Raw genomic sequence first — 20658 nt, 5'->3', positions numbered from 1 at the left:
GAAGGGTCTAGCGACATAATGGCATATTGCTTTTGTAAATTGGCCATTGTGACAAGTTACAAATTAAAATGCTGTCACAAATGGCCGTTTTTATTCGTACTCATTTTTATAAATTTTTTATTCCAACAGTTAGTTTGTTCAGGAAAATCTTAAAGTATCTACACAAATGGCCCCTTGTGAATTTAGAATTGAGTCTACTTTTCAGAAATGTACAGCTTTCCCAGATCACTTATGGGGTTCACCATGGTTTCCATCATAAACTAGAAAAATGCCAAATCTGTGTACAACAAATAGTTTTTTAGAATCATCTCTGCATGTTCCTGATAGCAGGGGAAATGGTGATTTTATCACAGCAAACCTTTAGTTTATGCTATATTTAGGGGAAGAAACTGAAGCTTTTTTGTGAGCACTGTTTTTCCTATTTTTCTGCGAAAAAACAAAATGTTACTTTATTTTGACTATTTTCATAGGCCCCTCCAGGGGAATCCACAAACCCTTGATACCTTTGGAATCCCCAGGATGTTGGGATAGAAGGATTCCAATTTGGCGTGGATTGCTTATGTTGAAAAAAAACTTATGGAGGCCTAAGCACAAACTAAAAAACGGCTTCGCATTCTAGGGGTAAAGGCCTGGCAGCAAAAGGGTTAGTGAGTGTGTGGGGGGAATGGACTTATCCAAAAATATTTTGGAATTCACATGTTTCCCACCAGGTACAATTTCGAAGATACTGCATAAAATGGGCCATGTCATGACCCTGTCCTCTCCATGACAAAGAAACGGTCTTTCTACTTGTATTTTCACTTTAAAATGCATACAGTAACTACAAACAATTCTAAATTAGTGCATTTCTTGCAGACAGCAGGATCCATACATTGATCCTGTTTTTGCAGTGCGCCGTTGAAGAGGTTTGTGAATTTCTTTTTTGCATCTTCATCACATACATTAACTCAAAAAATCAGATTTAGTTCATGGGCTGCAAAAATGAGGGCTCGGAAACACAGGGGCATATTTACAAAGGGGTATCGCCACCAGAATGTCACTTTTAGTGATGTTCTGGTGACAATATGACCTTCCCCATATTTACAAAGCAGCGTTCAGCCACTTTTTGTGGCTTAACACCGCATTGTAAATAAGGCCCCTTTACATGCAACACTTAGCGTGAAAGGGTCGTGCAATGGATTTTGCTGAGAGCATTCCACTGCAACACCCATTGCTTTTACCGCTGCCCCAGTTTTCCAAGGAGCTGTAAATCTGAGGCAGTGCCAAAAACAAATGCCATGCAAAAGCAGGCATTAGAGTGGCGCAACAAGGAGAAATACTTTTATTTCTCCTTGTTTTTTTTTTTTTTCTATGTGTGCTGCATTCTGTTCCACACATGGAAAGAGCAAAACACCTTTAATGATTGTTTTGTGCAGGAAGGTGTCCCTCCCTGGGCAAAAACAAACGTTAAATAATGACGATTTGCTAATTCTATTTGTGCTGCATTCTGCAGTACACGTAGAAGTAGCAAATCACCATTAGTAATTGTTTATGTGCAGGAAGGGACACCTTCCTGCACATAAACAATCATTACCTGCAACTCAGGCACCCTTGCACTATGGTGCAAGGGTGCCTGCATTGGCGCTAGCAGCTAAATTTAGCGCCAGCACTAAGGAAAACACAGTATTCTTGTTAATACGGCGCATCCATGCAATTTGAAAATGTTGGAGAGCGGCGCTGGCAAATTTGGCGCAGCTCCATGCTCTGACATTTTCTCGTAAATATGACCCACAATGTAGTACTTACTTCTTTGTCTTTCTAAGGTCTGCTGTCAAAACATGATCTAAGATGGAGCTCTTTCTAGAAGACTTTTCAAACTAAAGGATGCACTGAAGAGGCGAAAAAGAAACAAATAGATGCTTTTGTGTCCGGCACAGTGCAGAAAATGGAAGTATAATAGGACCTCCTGAGCCTGGGAATAAGTGCCTCTTTGTATTTTTAGGTCTCGGACTAGCGTCCCACGAAGTGGGCGGAGTCCGAGATTTTATGTTGTCTAGTATAGGGGCTTGAACACGCCCCTCTTCTCCATTGGCTGGCCTCGTAAATGCTGGCCAGCCATTGCAGGAGAGGGGCGTCACTCAGTTCATGCACCGCCTTGACGCGAAACGGAGGGCGTTTTTGTCTCTTTTTTTAAGCCCCGACCCTTTTATAGTGATGGGCGTTACACCCCCCTCTCACCGAGGTCCCAGTCCATTTCTTCTGTAATGTACCCTTTGCTACCTCTTGTATTTTGTTTGCTCACAATTGTCACTTTTGCCTCATGTAACTTAACGTCTGCTTTTGTAACTGCTCACTCGTCTCATGGATTATCTTTGTTCCTATTGTGAAGCGCTGTGACGCACCGCCTGCAGTGGCCTGAAGGGGCCGCCGCGCTGCCCATGGCGACCCGGAAGTGCTTCTCTCCAGCGCCCGGATCCAGACCTCTCGTGCATTTCTGCTGCTCGCCGGGTTCTGGGACGAGTGCATCATTCTCAGCTGAGCCTGGGTGCACTAGGGAGCCGTGATTGGTCCGGGGAGAGCATGGAATGCTTCAGTGTACCATAGTACACCCAAGATTGCGCATCTTTTTGCTGCTGGGCGCTGCAGCAGCAGTGACAGCGGCCCGATTCACGCTCAGATAATTCATTTTAGTTTATCAATGTGCCTTCCCTCTATTGCCATCCCCTCGGTCCCTCTCCCGCACCCCTCCTCCCCTGACGTCACGGCCCCTGCTTGCGCCGAGCCTCCTCACTTCTCTCCCTGCCTCACGCGGTGAAGATGTCTCGGCTCGCGCTCTGCTCCCTCTCCTCCTGTGTCAGGGTTTGTAAGATCTCCAAACAGTACAAAAGGTTTCTCTCCAATAGGTTATAAAATAGAGGAAAGAACTTCATAAAACAGACCAGGGAGTTGGACATGCATCCTTTAAATGAAAAACAGGCGCAGTGCCGCTCACCCAGACCCATACACAAAATCATTTCAGTTTGCACGTGCACATCGCATATTTTATATATTTTGTTCTAGGAGAAACCTTCGTCTAAATCGCAGCACCACTCAACATCCAATAGGCGATCCTGGATCCGTTGCCATGACGCAGTGCAGGAGTGAATTTTGCTGTTTGCAGATCCTATTTAATGTGACGGTTGACTGGGGAATAGTTTTGGCACGCTGGCATAGCTCTCTTTCATTCGTATGTGTACGCTAGAATAACTCCTTTGTGTTCTCATTAACACGCCCGTGTTTACATGACGAATTGTGATAACTATTATTAAAATAAAGTCGCAGTAAATACGCGTGGTAAAATGCACGCAGATATGTCTTTTGATGCCATTATGTACTTCGATGTCATAAAAAACGCATTACACTGGAAAGGAGTCCTCATTATAAGGCGTGGGCTGGCACTCACTCACAATAAGTCTTAAAATATGAGAAACTATTCAGTCGATCATACAATGCAATGAAAGGACTGACTGCTATCTAGAAATGCACCCACAGGTATTCTCCGTCAGGTATGTAGTAACCCATTTCGAAAAAATAGAAAATATGTGTGAATAATGGATTTTTGTGCACATGGGCCAGTCCGTGAAGTTTAGTTATTTACTTGGGCGGTTCACATTTCTTTTTTAAGGGTGCAGAGTGAAGCCCTTTTGGTACGTGTTGGTGAAATTTCACAACTTCGCTTCATGTAAATATCTGTCAGTCCCTGCCCTAGTGTTTCTCTCAAAAACTCTGAAACGTGGAACGCTTGTGAGTAACGGTAATATTTATAAGCAGCCTGAATGGTTGGGGTCAGGTGGCATTCATTCCCTCAACTTAAGACAGGTCGACCGGGAGGCGAGAAAGAAGCAGCAAAAAGTGAGCACATGTGCTGCAGGCTGCTGGGGAGCAGCGCCTTCAGCTCATTGGCGCAGCTCTATAGCAGGAGTCTGCGAGTCCCTGGTTTGATTCTGCTCATGGCTGAAGTTTATCTGGAAGATGGGACTGCGGTCTGCTGACTGAGAGCAGAACCCCTTCACGCTGTACCCCCTCAGCTGGCAGCCCCACATCTGTTCAGACATTAGCCTGCATATTGTAGCTTCAGGTGGGGGATTGCACAGTACGACCGAAGGCCTGTTTATTCTCCTCAGCGGGGAAGCAAAAGCAGTGCTGTGTATTAACCCTTTATTGTCTTGCCGCCCACCTCAAGGCACGCTCTGGAAGGTTTCTTTACGCACAACACGAGCCGGCATGAGGGTTCCAGACGTTCTAATACAGGCAGGCCTATCCTTCTATCCTTGTGGTTATTATGGGCACCACAAGTAGAACTGTCTGCGCAGATTGAATGTTGGCTCCTATTTGCATGAAAGGCTTATTGAAACAAGCATTTGCAGTGCAGTAGGTCTCGCATTTACGCAAGTTTAAGCTATTGGCATTGTAAATGAAAAGGCCTTTTTTTGTTTGTTTTTAAAACATAAATAAAAGGCATTGTCATTTACAATGCCAATAGCTTAAACTTGTTTTCTTTTGGGGGGGTAGAGGAAGCGAGTGTCAAGCGGCCCGCCCCAGTTTCAGACGGCGGAGAACTGTGCAGAAGCGGAGGGGGGGACAGCGTGACATGTCCAGCATGAATCCTGAATAGCGAGTATTCGGTGAGGGTGGGGGCAAAATAGTTGGGGCATAAAGGGCGCATGAGGACGGTAGGCAATCGGGGAGGGGGGTGAACATTTTGTAAATGTCCTACAAGTAGTGATTATAGAGCTTGTAGGTAGGTTTGCCCCTAGGAACTGAGCTGACACCGACACTCCCCTCCCCCTTAATTACAAGAAAAGAAGCATCAGCAGGCCCTGTGCACCTGTTGAAGCTGGAAATTTTGTGTTTTTCATCTAACTGGTAGGATCGCGACAGGTAAGTGCATGTTGTAAGGTGCTTACACATGTCCTATTAACAGGGCAAATGTTTATCTTCGATTTAATAAGTTGCAGGTGTAGTCTTGCCAGTTACTGCCAGCTAAATCATGCTGTCCATTTGTTCAGTGTGAGTTTTCTTTACGGTGGGACAGGTTGATTGTATCAACGCACAGTAATGGAAATCTGCGTCCCAGATTTGTTCCACTCGCCTGCTTGTTGAAGTACGTGCCAGTACCATGTATATGAATTCACTGAGCTATCACACTCGTGGGTATTCCCTTGGTGACTCGAGTGATCGGTGTTCCTACCTAATGTTCCCAAGTTCTGTCTCCGAACAGACACTTACTAGGCCAGCTACCATTCCTAACTTTCTACTTATCACTCAGCTCTTTTTACTATCTTGCAATTAGAACGTCATTGAAGGTAAAATTACGCATTTAGCTTGTTGCCATTTGCAAATTCTTGTTGAAGGTCTTGTCAGTATCGAGTCCAAGTTGTCATGTGTCAGCTGATTCCTCCACCCCCCCTCCCCTCCCCCGCCCCCACACAGTTTCCATGACCTGGAAAGCAACACTGCTTATGCTAGAGAGTTTATTTGCTTTCCACGTGTTTATAGCGAAACCTGAGAAATTATTTTTATCTAATTGTGGTTGGATGGTGATTTTTTTGATGAAGTGACTGCTGGCCTTTGGTACTTTTAAAAGTAGTGAACTGGAAATGAAAACGGAAACGAGTAGTCTTTCGAGCTCTTTGTGGCTTTTGGTTACAATTGGAGAGTGAAAAGACAAAGAGCAACCTCAAACAAATATGTAAGGGTTAAGTAGAAGGGAAAGAAAGGTAGAAACACAACACAAATAGAGAGATGTTTAAGAACCCTCACTCACCAACCTAGTGGTGACATGCTTCATCACTGGGTTGAAGCATGTCACCACTAGGTTGGTGAGTGAGGGTTCTTAAACATCTCGCTATTTGTGTTGTGTTTCCACCTTTCTTTCCCTTCTACTTAACCCTTACATATTTGTTTGAGGTTGCTCTTTGTCTTTTCACTCTCCTGTTGTTTAAAAATAATTTAGTAGGGGTAAGAGAGTGAATAGTCATACCCTTACTCTCCTGTTGATTGTTTGTGCTTTTGGTTACAAACCTGAATAGTTGCAGATAAGTGAAGTTAGCGCAGATATTGAAAAGTTGGTTAGCAGTCGCTCCCTTATATGTTAAAGATTCTGGCTGCTTCGCGTTTTCGACTAGTGTGCCCAATTCAACGTCTGTGTTATTTTTGAAGTTGTGATTAATATCCCCTGTAAACTGTGTTGAACTTTAACTGCCCTACGTGTGATTTAGTGTGGAACTTTGTAGTAGATATAATTGGAGCTTCATATCTGCTGAGTAGCGCTGTTGACTCTGACGTAGTGTGTTTTTTCTCTGTGTGTGTTTTCTCTGTGTGTGTGTGGCTGTGTGTGTGTGGCTCTGTGTGTGTGGGGTTGTGTGTGTGTGTGGGGTTGTGTGTGTGTGCAAATGCAATAGGTCTCGCATTTGCAAGAGATTAAGCTATTGGCATTGTAAATGACAATGCCATTTATTTATTTGTTTTCAAAACGAACACAAATAAAAATGTTGTTGTTTACAATGCCAATAGCTCTAACTTTTGCAAAGGCGAGACCGTTGCATTGTAAATGCTTGTTGATTATGCTGTCATCCTCACTAGCATTAAATTAGATATTTTCTGAGTTAATATATGCACTGTAGACAAAGAAAGAGAAGCTCGCAGAGACACTCTACAGCACAGTGTAAAGACTGAAGCCTGGAAACCTGAATTGGATTTAAGGATAGGAATGAAATGTGCAAGTGCCTGAAAACAAGTGACATTTTAATGTAAGAAGCTTATGGCAAACCACTGGCGTTTTTTCTTCCTGCTTAAACTCTGGAGCAGCACTCTCCAAAATTTATTTTTTTCAGTGTTGCAGTATTAAAAGTTACCAGAATGTTTCAGTCGACTTTCTCAATGTAGAAAAGAAACGTTAAGATATTGTCCGTTGGTTTGTTTGAAAAGAAAATCTTTGGGCACCTTTCTATTCCTAATATCTGCATTTCTGGCTCAATCTGTCCTGAGAAAGATTTTAGGGTTTCCAGCCTCTGGTCGGCGCATTCAACAGATACATTAGCCCTACCCACGTGTAACCGTAAAATGCTTTAGTAACAGATCACACAATTCTTAGTCCTCCCAGCGACAGTGAGTGCTGGAGAAAAGACCACATAACACCTGGGTGCAATCAATCACTCATAGGCGGGGCACTTATTAACCTCTCCACCTGTTCCTGACAAGCAGTCCGTGTGGTAACAGGCAGTAACTTACCTGAATTGAGCTAGTACAATGATCGCTTTCTGCTCCTTTTCTGGATGAAATGATAACTGGTGGTGAAACTATTGCACATTTATAGGTTTCTCTCAAGGGCATGGTTTTAACAAGATTAGGGCACCTTGTGACACGCCTGTGACAGTGGTGGTGAGTTAATCCTCTCTTAATGGCGCCATGTCTTGATTCCATGTGTACTCTGATTAAGAGAACAATGTGCAGAAACTTTGGCCATGGTTCACGAATGAGTTACGGATGAAGTTGGCCCCATTCAGGGGGGTAGTGGAAGTTTCTGGCAGTGGTGAGTCTAATCCTTAATTTAGGAGTAGTCTGCATGACATTTCTGATTTTAATAGCGTTGGTCAGAGCTTCAGCCAAGTGGTTTTCTTGGTTCCAGGGAGAATGACGGCTCCACAACGTCACATTCAGCCCTTGGAATAGCGCACCTCTGTGTCTAACCACTAATTCCCAAATGCATAAGATTTTCCTTATTAGGTTAATCTAAACCGCTCCTGGGTCCGCAAGGTACATGCTTGGCAAGAATGTTTCACAAAGTAGATCTAACTAAACATCCTATGAACGAAAGGGGTCTGGTATACAAATTGAGAACAACTCCAAATTGATGTCAATATAAAGCATGTTTTTGTTTAATTTAGATTGAAAAAGCCCTTGAACCTACCTTATTTTTTATCATACTGCGCATTCAAAGCCTCTCTTCAATTTGGAATTGGGTAGCCGCAAGCTGCCTGACTAGTTCATATTCGAGAATTACTTTTCAATTAAGAAATGTGAGAAACCACGGCTTTTTGCAATGTCTGCCACATTTTTTGCCCCCATTTTGGCTACTAGATGCTGGCTTTCTGACTCATCGTAATTAGGTATAATTACAATTGGTACTGACAGCCTCCCTATAAATCCTTAGTATATGGTAGGGCATGTAGGTTTTGAGGCTCCGTAGATTTGATGCACTTAAGTGTGAACTGTTGTTTGCCTGAGGAAGTAAATTATATGCAAATTCAACTTTGGAATGAAAGGTACTTCCAAAGTCTTAAATTACCTTAATTTTACATATAAATCACCCCTAAGGTCTCCCCTAGGTGCCACAGAGGTAGTGTGTCTTGTAACTATAAGCAGGGGCATTATAACAAATGCTTCAAATGTCATGGTCAGTAAAAAACTGCCAATTTAGTTTTTCCCCATTGTAGCACATGGGCTCCACAGGTTAACAGGGGAATACTTTAATAAAGTGTAACTATTGATTGAAGTGAGCTGAAAACATACTTAAAAGTATAAAAATGATAGAATAAGTCCAAAAACTTTCCAAGGTTAGATTTATTATAACTATCACAGAAAAGAAGTTACAGAACTTGCTTTTCTGCTGTGCTAAAATCCAGCCTTCCAGCAGCCTCTCCTGATTGGCCAGCCTTTGGCAGGCTGAGCCAAACTTCTCTGATGAGGTGTAAAGTGGCCAGTTTAGAGACAAAGGACATCTGGTGGGAGGAGATCTGCAAGCTGCAGAGCAAAATGCAAGAATGGGGCTGAGTAGTCAAACTGGTCTTCAAAGAAGGAATGACAGGACATGGCACAGGCTCACTCCCACTTTCTGCACCCCAGCCAGACAGGAGCCAGAGTAAATGAATTAGCAGAGGGGATGGAAGGGGAGTGTAAGGGAAACCAAGCCACACCAGTAGGGTGGCTTAGCCAGATTCTAACCTCCAGGAGAGAGTGTCTCTATATTGGATTTTAAAGGAATAGTGCTTCCTGGGACAAGAATATGCTACACTTTGGAGGAAGTTGTCATACTTCTGTGTGTCACCCCGTACCCCATTGGTCAGGGGTACCCCCCTACTTGTCACCCAGGAGCACTGGATAAATATGGGACAGCTGCACAGCAACTCAGATCCCTGCCTGAAAATACAAGAAGCAGAAGGACTGCCCTGCTGGAACCCTGGGCTGCGCCAAGAGGACTGCACTCTGAATGACTCAGTTAAGTAAACAAGGGGACCCGGTAGGATCGCTTTGGACTGCGGGTAGCTAATTATTACAAAGAACAATGGTCCTAAGCTTAGAGAGAATATTCGAGCAAGTTATTTATAGACTGCGATGAGTACTATAAGTTGACTTCCTATGTCCAGCCGGACATGGAATATTTATTTGGTCAATGTATAGAATACGAAGCATAGAAACACAACAAATTACAAGAGGGCACAGTCCTGTACCCAGTGTGAGGGAAAGAAAATGGAGAAAAAGGTGGAAAACAAAGTGGTTTTTCAGGCACTAACTTTGGAGCAAAGCGTGGCTTGCATCTCAATACATAGTACAGCAAGCTCAAAGAGACAGTAACTACAATACATAAACACAATGGTAAATTTGCAGCACTGTTTGTGAAAGTCGACGTTTCGATCCCATGCTCCTATATTAGCGGGATCATCATCAGGACTAATTAATGATTGCCTGGTTGTTTAAAAAATGTCGCCTGTTAAGATAAGGGGAGAGAGAAAGGGTAGTGACCCGTATGAATCACATATAGTACAAGTAACAGCACGTCGACAACATTCGGTGAAAAAATACACCTTATTATGGACTAATTAGTGAAATTGTTGTGCCGTGAGGTGACAAAAGTATGCTTACAGCGGCGGTTGACCGGCGCTTCCATCTCTACTAGGTTTGGTGACACAAAGAGAGATGAGGGAAGTCTGGGCGGTCAAGACAAGGAGATGGTACCTGTGTCCATCGTGTGACGCAATTCGAACTCTACGGTATAGTGACTTCTGAGAGGTTGTGCAAAACATGTGAACACGGACCAGGCTGTGGTGGTTTTAGAAAAGTTTTGCTTCCGAGTGATACGGGTGGTCAATTCCGGACGGTATGACATAGGCATAGTGCAGATGTAATTACAGTAGTCCTTAATGTGACTGAGAGGTGATATGATGGTACAGATGGAATTCGGCGAAATGGCAAAAATGACTACAGCAAGCAGTTTTACCGACAAAAAATTGTGATGGTGACAGTTCGACGATATTGGCTAAGTGACGCATAAAAGCTAGCGTGGTGATTTGGCGTTTTTTTTTATGCCATGGTGGTAGGTGTGGCCTTCATGCTAACCTTAATGTAACTCAGAATGGAGTACTAAGTGTCCAAGGTCTCGGAGTTCGGTGTTGGTTATATCTCCTGAAAGGTCAAAAAGGATAACAGTTGGGCTCCTAGTGGTCAGTGGGGATCACCAAACCTAGCAGCGATGGAAGCGCCGGTCAACCCCCGCCGTAAGCATACTTTTGTCACCTCACGGCACAACAAATTCACTAATTAGTCCATAATAAGGTGTATTTTTTCACCGAATGTTGTCGACATGCTGTTACTTGTACTATATGTGATTCATATGGGTCACTACCCTTTCTCTCTCCCCTTATCTCAACAGGCGACATTTTTTAAACAAAGCCTTGCTTTGAGAGTGGAAAGAGCGGACTCCCTGAAAGCAACAGGTTAAAAAAGTTCCACCTGCATTATCTCCAGCAAGAAGAAACCAGCTGACCACCTTCAGCTGTACTTTAAATGATTTGTCCAGGTGCACTGTGTGAAACATAGTCCCAACATCCCAAGGAGCAGCTCAGAGCTCTGGAACCTTGGATTGGTGTTGTGGACACTTTAGAGTTGCAGATGATTGAAGAACTTTGGAGAATGTTTGGTAAAAAAAACTCAGTAAGTTGACCAACCAGTCATCGAGAATCAAACTGACACTGTCGAACTGCGACCTGGCCTGGATTTCAGGTTTGTCCCGCTGAAAGCTCATGACTATCAGAATTTCAGTGAGGCCTGAGCCAAGCTGCCTACGTCAACTCGAAACCCGGCCTGAAGAAGAGCCTTGCATGACCTCAAGAGAAAAACACTCTAAAGAAGTGACTAAGTCAGAAGGTAAAAACTTGACTGGGGCCTCCTGCTCATTGTATCTGACCCGTACTCCATCGCGGTCAGCCTGAAAGTTGGCGCTTTCTGTTTTTAGGCACAAAAAGTGTTTATTCTTTAAAAATTCACATCACTGATTCCCTACATCAGATTTTTGTCATTTTAATCTCAAAAATAGTTCCTATGTTTATAAATTTGTGTTGTTTTTTATTGTGTGTTGTGTCTTACTTATTTAATGTATTGGTGTTTTTAAATGTTTTACACACCTGCTCGTAGTCAGCTACCAAGGGTTGAGCAAGGGAATAATTTATTTAGACATTGACTGGGCCTTACATTGTGATTGTGGTATTATTACTAACCCTAGGTGGAGTTTGCGGAGTTGCACTACGCGGAGCTAGCGGAAAAAAGCTCTGTCACACTACGCCGAGTACAGTAGAAAAATGCTGTTCGCGTTGATTGCACAGTGCCGATACTTGTCCGTACTTTGGAATCATTGCGAACAGCACCATGGACAGCACAAGCTTACCTTTTCTGCCGCTCGAGTAGATTTTTACTCGAGCCGCAGCCTTCTCAATGTGAACTGGAAGTTTCTCAAGCGAGTTGTCGCGAGCATACGCGACCACTCGAAATGAGAAACCTGACCCGCGCCTTGAGAAATCTCGGCGGGAAGTTTATTTTTCACGCTCGCTTTCGCCAACTTGATGTTGTGATCGCGAATGAGGACAAATCCTGCAGGGAGGCGGATTTTCCTCACTCGCACTTGCCAATTGGACGTCAGTGAATGCGAGCGAGGAAAAAAACTCCCCTCCGCTGCGTGAAGCGGAGTTTTTCAGAACTCCACGAGATCCACGTAACACGGAATGCGGGAAACTCCGCAAACTCCGTGAGCGGTGCGGAGTTCACCGCCCAGGGTTAATTATTACTAGTGGCAGGTACCAACTTGCCCCTACTAATAAACCACATTCCAGCAGGAAATAATTACTGGTCTTTCATGCTTTGGAGTGAGACCTTGCCAATTGTGACATTTTTCAGGCTATGATTGAATGAGCAAAATGATTAGGTTCACAGGGAAGGCGGTGAAGCATTCAGTAATCCTTTTTGACTAAAAAGTATCCTTTCAATCAGATAATACCCTGACTGAACTATGTTTTCCCTTGCCCATGTGAGGCCAGTGAGGTAAAAGAGGATTGGAAGAAGCCATTAATGTAAATGTATTCAGAGCAGTTACCCTTCCTTTACCAACTGAACATCCCTGGTGCAAGTTGAAGTCAATCATTTTTGGTGCCATAAGAAGAATTTAAAAAATGTTCATGACATTTAAAAAATGGTCCTCATAAGAAACTCAGAATATTCAAAGCATCTCTAACAGGGAGCTCCCTAAAGAAATATTGTACATTTTTCTCACAGGCTGTTGACAAGGCATGCAGATAGGCCCAAAGTCATGCACAGTGTAAGTGGTGATTGTACACCTGTCTTACTAGCAAGGTGCCTGTAAGCAGACCTTGCATACTAGAGCAGATCCATATACATTCTAAAAGATGGAAATACTGTATAGGGAATAGTTCTAAAGAGAAGCATGTCTCTGAAGCTGCATTCTCACTTTAGGAAGTCCGTAAAGTCCTGACTTTTCACTTTGAAGGAAGATCTAGTTCCTCTTGCATCTTTTGGAATCCACAGATCGACGATCGGCATAGAAGGACTTTAGCACCTTGATGCCTAAAGGCATTTGTGCGCTCTCATACATCTTGTGCATATCATATCATGTTTCTTCTATTCTCCAATTCTTTTGGATAGGTTTCATAAAGGTTATGCACTGTCTACATTGAAAGGTCAGTCAGCAGCTTTCAGGGTGTTCAGGGATTCAATTTCCTTTTCGTCTAATGCTGGGCATTTGGTTACCAGGTCGTTTCCTAGTTATACCTTACTTCATCTGCTGTCAAATCTTCTGTTCCAACATGGGGTCTTTCTCTGTTTTTTCACGCTCTTCAGTCCTCAACTTTTGAGGCTTTGTCAACTGTGAATTTGATGTTCCTTTTCTTTAAAGTGGCATTCCTGGTATCACGCCAGCCAGGCGATTAGGAGAGCTTTCTGCTTTAAGATGTTCCCCTCCATATTTGCGGTTCATGGAGGATTCTGTGATGTTAAGAATAGATTTTTGGTTTCTCCTAAAAGTTCAGTCTAAGTTTCATACGTCTCAGGAACTGGTATTACCTTCTCTCTGAACTTCTCCTTCTCCAGAGAAACAGGTGTTGCACACTGCAGATATAAACGGTGCACTATCTGTTTATGTTGACAGATCTGCTGCATTTCGGACAGTCTCTTTGTAACTTTTGGTCTTGCAGGGCATGGGAAAGCAGCGTCTAAGTTGACCCTGAGGTGTTGGATTTAGGACACATTGGCACCGTATTCAGGTGATGTCCACTAGAGAAGTATCAACTTCGTGGGCAGCATTTAAATGAGCTTCCTTGGATGAGAACTGTCGGGCTGGGACCTGGACCTTTGAACACACATTTATTAGATATTATTGTTTGAATTGTGCACAAATCAATTAATGTGTTACAGGCCGTGTAGCTTCCTATTCCTGTTGAATTGGTTTTGGATATGGCATTAAGTTCACTTGGGTGTGCTTTATATCATGTGTTTTACTTCATTTCAGATGCCAGTACTACAACAGCCAAAATTGTGTCGGGCATAGGCTTTGGTATGCCTCATGTTGCTATGACTGGGTCGAGGACGAGGGATGTAGAGGTATTGCCTTGATTACTTACTGGTAATTTTCATTACTCTTAGTCCTACTCATCCTCGTCCCAGTATTTCTAACCCACCCTCCTTCCGCTGATCAGGCCTTTGTTTTGATTGGTATTTCAGAAAGTGCTATGGTAAGGCTAGATTTTTATTGCCTTTAGCAGAAGGGTGGGTGGGGTCAGTAAGCATTTCCTGTGTTGTTTCCTGTCTTTGATTGGATACTACCTCACGTTGTTATGACTGGGTCGAGGACGAGGGACGGAGTTGGGTGAAGTTAGGAAACTTTGTCATGCATTAAGGCTGCTGAAGGTTCACAACTTTGCCTGTCGAGGGGTTTAACCTGCATGACCCACCTTTGATGATGGTTTCCTACTGTAGGAATTCCTGCCTGTTTTTTAGCTAATGGCAAGAGGAACTTCACCTAAAATTGCATTATGCCTAGACAAAAACAAGTAGTCCGCCACATCTGCTACACTGATTCACAGCACAGCAATCAGTATAGTTATGTCCTAAGTAGCTATTCACATATCTACCTAGATTGTGTAATAGCTGAGGGTGATTCAAAGGTCCAAACAGGTTCAGTCTAACCCTGTTTGGTCCAACCAAACAGGTTCAGAGGAGATCTTGATTTTGCTTCTATTACTTTATCAGTGGTGCTCTGAAAAATGTGGTTGCTCTTAGAAAAACCTATCTGTTCTTGAAGCCTCAATTTGTATTGCCAGCAAATTTAATTCTATGAATAGAACTTGAAATTGGTGCCTTCCCTAATCCTCTTTAGGCATGTTTTGTCTTTTGGCCCACTTGCTCACTCACATCTCAATCTTGCTACCTTGACCCTGAAACAAAGTAATTTGGGAGTAAATGAAGTAAGTGGCTCTGAAGTATATTATTCCAACAAAAGAACAACAAAACAAATAGCCCTCAACATTTCCACAGTAGTACAGTACCACTGTTTTTCAGAGGGTTAGGAGAAATCTTACTGGAAATATTTGAATAAATAGTGCCACTGTTAAACCTGACACCTAAGACACCTGAGACCTACCACCCTTGGGTGGTAGTCCCCTAAATCATTTGCCTTCATTACTCCTGATTTCTGAACCCATTGTGTTAGATATTAGGACTCAGTGTCCTTTACTACTGCTAACCAGTACTAACTTGCTTGTGCTTTCTCCCCACTAAACACAGTAAAATGAGTTTACAGCAAATTGGCATATATAATTTACTTGTAGGTGCCTAGTAAATTGGTACTCCATGTTCCCAGGGCTTTTAAAGTAAATGCTACAAGTGGGCCTGCAGCTCTTATTGTGAGATGACTTATGTAGCTCTTTAAAAACATATCTCAGGTCTGCCATTGCAGCCTGTATGCGCAGTTCTAAACTGCCATTTCAACCTGGCAAGTAAACCTTTTCCTAGACCTACACTTTGCTTTATAATACAAATAAATCACCCCTTAGGTAGGCCATAAATTGCCTATAGGACACAATGCATTGTATTTTAAAAGTTGAACATGTACTTTAAGTTTTACATGTTCTGGTCATGAAAAACTTTCAAATGAGTTTTTCACTATTGCAAAGCCTACGTCTCCCGTAGGAAACATTGTGTTATCTTATGATATTTAATAAGTGAAAACCTTTGTTTGGGAGAAGGTAGAATTGTCATGTTTGGTGTCTGAACTGTTATTTAAAACCCTCTTTAATGGTAATGTTGGATTTTAAGTAACAATTCTGAAATTGATAATTTTAGAAAATTGGCATTTTCTTGTCCTAACCATTTGGTGCCTGCAGCCTGTTTCCTGGGTCACACGACTAGATGCAGTTGGCAGTTGGCCTTTGTGTATTTGTCCCAGATAGTATGACAATAGAGGGCCTAGTTGTTAGCAGGGTGGGCCATCTTGACTTGATGAGTGGGGCAGAGGCCTTTCCTGCACCTGCCCAGCTGCCCAGACCCAACTGGAGCGGCCTGTGCATTGCTGCTGGCCTCTACTGGAGTGAATCTGGATCCCCAAGAGGTGCCCCCCATGTTCTGGACCTTTGGCTTCCATCAGAGTGTTCTCCTCCTGGCTCAAGTGTGGGTTCTCCCAAAACTAACGCAATGCAAGACCTTACAACACAGCCCTCATAGCCGCTCATCGACGCAGCAGTGTGCAATGCCCAGCATCAAAGAAATAAAGTACAATCCTCAGAGAGGCTAACATCCCCCCTTGATCCAGCTGCACATTGCAGTTGGCACTGAACTTGTGACTTTGTCCCAGTCCAGCACGACCGGATAACTACAGTTGGCGCTTTGTGCTTGTAGGCACTGTACTTACCTTAAAACTTTGAAATCGCATATCTCTAGTTCTACAGATTGGAGTTTTGTCATTGTGTTGTCAAATAATTTACAAAATGTTACTCTTTCTTTTCTAAATTGGTGTAGGCTTTTTATTTGGTCATTTATTCACTTTATTATTGTTTGTTTGCCGCATTACTACTTTATACTTTGCCTCTAAATTAAGCTTGACTGCATTTGAACAAATCTACCACAGGGTTAAGCCCAGGTCAATTTAGATAATGTTGGGGTTCACCCTGACAAGGTTTGTGGCAGTTGTTTAAGAAGGGTTCACACCCCCTCCTCAACCAACAACCTAATTTCTCACTGCCACAAATATATGATGAATACTCCTGGATTTACATTAAAAAAAACACCCGGGGACCTGCCTGGCTTTGTATCCAATCTGCCCTCCAACGTGGTCAGCCTTACACTTTTTCTTTCTGTCTTACGCTTCTAGTTGCCCACGCTTCTTTTTTTGTTGTTAGCTAAACCTAAATAAAAATAAAAAAAATCATATCTCCTAGTTCCCCTTTTTGAATTTTTGTCATTATGGTGTAATTCTGTCCATTAAATTATTCTCTTTTCTTAAAAATTGAACTGGGAATTGTATTGTGCTGGGGTTTTGATTTTTTGCTATTTTGGTACTTCTGAGTGCCTCACACGTTTTCTTAAATTAAACCTGTCTGGTCTGTGCCATAGCTACCAGGGGTTAATATCAGGCTTATATTGCTGATACCTTTACTGGACCTAACGAAAACAGTGCCATCATTACTTGTGGGGGGCTATCATCCACGCTAACTAATAATTTATTTTCTCAAACCAACCATATATGGAGAATTTGGGAAAGTAATGGGGAGGTCCATTTTGTCTGCTTACTCTGATGCCCATAGCTGTCATTCACACAGTGAAAACTGTCTCTCTCGGATAGATTCTTCTTTGAGAATTGTTTGACTGAAAAGGGCCGTCTGTAACCTATTAATCCTTTGCAATTCATTGAGCATTTTCCTTACTTATTGTAAAGAAGGAAGTGGATGCCCTTTGAATACTCCCTTTCCTTACAACTAATACACATTGCAAGCTACAAAGACATAAGCGACACAGAATGTTAGTTTTGTAAATGGCATATGCTTTTATTTTCCAAACGTTCAGCCTGCTAATTTGATCGATGTGAGTTTTACCATTGTATAAGACCTATTGTAAGGGTTATAATCTTCAATGTTTCAAAGACAAGGCCATTTTGAGAAAACATATCAGAACATTAGTCAAGTGATACAATTAAACAGCTAGCAGTTCTGTGCCACCGAAAGTCATGATGTTGGTGTAAACAACAAGCAAAAACTCAGTTGGAGTTAAGGTATTTGCTCAGGGCGCATTTAATACATTGCTCATTTCTTCAGCCACATCTATCTAACAATGCAAGGTGGAGAACACAGTAACTTACTGACAGAAGCTGTACAGGTATGACGTACTGCATCTATTTTTGGTTGAAATTTGATGTGTTGAATGGAAAGAGTTTGACATTTATAGTTTTCCTTCACATATTTGGCTTTACTAGTATTAGGGCACATTGTGGCACACCTTTACCAGAGGGCGTTGACATAACTCCATTTGATGACTCCTGGTCTCGTTTCTTTGCTTTCTCTGTTCAACTGAATTAGTAAGTAGAAACTGCGGCCTTTATAATTGCAATAGACTATAAAATGGGAGCTATGTCTTTAGATGTTGCTTTTTCTGGTAGTGGTTAGATTAACTTCCAGTTCTCGAATGAGAAATTGACTTCTCAAACCATCAGTAAACATTAATGACTGTGGGACTTATCTAAATTATTCTTATTTGTGTCTTCTCACAACTCTATATGAGGCTCTCAGCCTTCCCTTTTTCTGGTTTCTGCCACACTGTAGGGAAGATGTTATTAGTTGTGCAGTATGTGAGGCCTGCACAAGTAATCTGTCCACGAGTTCTCTTAGCTGGGAAGCAAGCACCCCATTGTGGCACTTGACTCTTTCAGAGAATTGAAGCACAGCAATGAAGGGCAGCTCAAGGGAGGTGGTGTGAGCTAGTGAGCACCTTTTACAGGCAAGCAGTAATAACACTCACAAAAAGATTATCAAGTCAATGTTTTTTTTCAAAAAAGGAAAAGTACATCTATCTCACATACACACACACACACACTACTAAATACTACTTATTAATTTACAAACACATATACAGTAGGCATATAGGAATACCTTTGATGACATTCTGAAATCAGGTGACACCTAGTAGGTCATGACCCTCAAAAATCACATTACCCCCACCCATACAATATAGAACATCACAATGTAGGGGATATCACTTTAAATAAAACTGACCATTTGACTTTGTCAGGAAGTCATCACAACAATAATATTAGGCAAGCCTGCCTGTCAGGGTTACCATTTTATTATATAATGTAAGCCTATTGGCTTTATAAAGAGGTCGTCACAGTAAAAGACCGATAACAACATGATGTGGTTCCTATAAACCGATATAGGATCTGCGCGTTTAGACTACATACACTGAGGGCTTGGTGTCCAAACTGATTCCGTTTTACACAAAGTGGGAGACCCAGTATACCCTTGAGGGCTTGGGCTATATAAATGATAAGGTAAGGGTTGCCTTCAGGGGATTTTGTTTGAGTAAAATTGAATTCTCAAACTTTAATAGGAAATGAATCTTAGGCCTGTATTATTCTGACCCCAGCTAAAAAATAGCATAACAGTTCACAAATTTACAATAAATATGGATTGACTGAAGCAAAATAGCACAGAAACCGGTGTATGTAAAAAAAGTATTCACTTTATGAATTTGAAAAGGGTACTGAAAATGTATATATACAATGTAACAAGAAGGAAAACCATATACAAATAAATAACACCTTCACTGTAACATTTTGTATCACTTTTCCTCTTTTAAAATACACAAATCAATAGAGGAAAAAGCGTAGGTCGACGTTTCGGTCTCTATCTTTTCAATCAGAGACCATCTTCAGGACAATACAGATATACAAAAGTTGACCCCTATAACAGTAAAAACAAAATAATTACTGTTCAAATATTAATCCATATTATTTAAATAATAAAAACAACCGGAGAAACTGTGCATAACAAAGAATTAATCAAAAAAGTGCCAAGTGGTCTAAACATTTCTTGCTATCATGTACTCAACAAATTTAATTCGATAGACATGTGAAACAAATTTTCTTTAATGAGAAAAAGAAGAGTACCTGAGGAGGGAAAAAGCAACCGTATTCCAAAGTGTCATACAGATTTGCTTCCACGAAAACAATTGGATCTGAAACCATTAAGAGAGCCATGTTAGGTATAATTGTTATGTTCAAATTGGTTTCCTAAGGTGTAAACAAATGTAGATGTATACGAGCATAATCGCCTATTATCGTACTTGAGAACAAGGAAAGCAGAGGAGTTAGTCTGCCCACAATTGATTATTTAGCAAAACCTCGCGCATCTAAGCAAAGGCTTCATTACATAGGTGCAACATGCAAATGAGGGTGACAGTGTGACTGTTACAGACGAGTCTGTCTCCCACGTAATATTTAATAAGAACTCATTGTTACAAAACCTTTCAATGTCACAAGAAACGGGCTCCATTTATTAGAACACATCTGCGTTATGTAGTTTTAATCTAAAGTATCTGATCGTGTGATTGTTATTTAGAACAAATGCATAAAAAATTTATAAAAAGTGTCACCTCGCTGCACCATCGTATCAATGTTTGTTCCATATTTTCTTCACTGAACGTTCTGTTGACGGTTTTAATACAAGTGTGCACTGGAGTTCTACATAGCCAATAAAAGAAAAATAAACTTGGTTCTCTCATACATTTACTCGTGAAGTTATGATTACTAAAGAAATGGGTCTAAGAAATCTTTTATCACCTTAGTCACTCCGTAAGACGACACAAATATTTTCTAGTGTCTCTCATTAGCTTTTTACTTTTGGAACGAATCCAGAGGTCGATCTACGTAATTCAATCGGACAACCTGAAATAAGGAAATGGTTTTTAGAAACCATCATCTAGGACGAAGTGGTTACAGTTTAGATTTAGGCAGATCATACTACATGGGTCTCAACATACCTTCAAGAAGAACGGGAGCCTCAGGCAACTCAGGCAGCAGCAATTCATGCAGAGTTACGATGTTGCTAACCGGCTACCTTATATATGTTTGGAGTGTGAAAGAGGACTTAAAAGTGGTGGCGGCCATCTTGGAATAGTCAATATGTATCGTAAGTCTATGTACACTATTATCGGCCTAATATAGGTGAACTTCATTGTATATGCAATGCGGTCTGCAAGGACAAGCGGCAGTCTCTATTCGATCTTGTTGCAAAATAAGGGGGGGTTTAATTTTCCCATTGGTTTCAGGTCCGAGAGATAATAATAATACATGCAGTTAAATATTTGCACGTT

The 20658-nt window shown here is 41.8% G+C and overlaps 2 long non-coding RNA genes across 4 annotated transcripts in view; one reads left to right on the top strand and one right to left on the bottom strand.

Moving 5' to 3' along the window:
• LOC144819705 (uncharacterized) overlaps positions 1 to 2390 on the bottom strand; it is a 37274-nt gene extending 34884 nt beyond the window's left edge. The window contains exon 1 of one of the 3 annotated variants that reach the window (XR_013607522.1): positions 2282 to 2390. This is a non-coding gene — a long non-coding RNA (uncharacterized LOC144819705). Of the gene's footprint in view, positions 1 to 1785; positions 1988 to 2217 lie in introns of those variants that run through there. The other 2 variants (XR_013607524.1, XR_013607523.1) reach the window with 2 other exon arrangements.
• LOC144819704 (uncharacterized) overlaps positions 1 to 20658 on the top strand; it is a 302746-nt gene that overhangs the window by 34847 nt on the left and 247241 nt on the right. The window lies entirely within an intron of this gene.

The sequence above is a fragment of the Lissotriton helveticus genome, chromosome 2_1, assembly GCF_964261635.1.
Source record: "Lissotriton helveticus chromosome 2_1, aLisHel1.1, whole genome shotgun sequence".
Classification (NCBI taxonomy): domain Eukaryota; kingdom Metazoa; phylum Chordata; class Amphibia; order Caudata; family Salamandridae; genus Lissotriton; species Lissotriton helveticus.
Note: the sequence above shows the minus strand (reverse complement) of the source record. Positions and strands in the feature narration are given on the sequence as shown.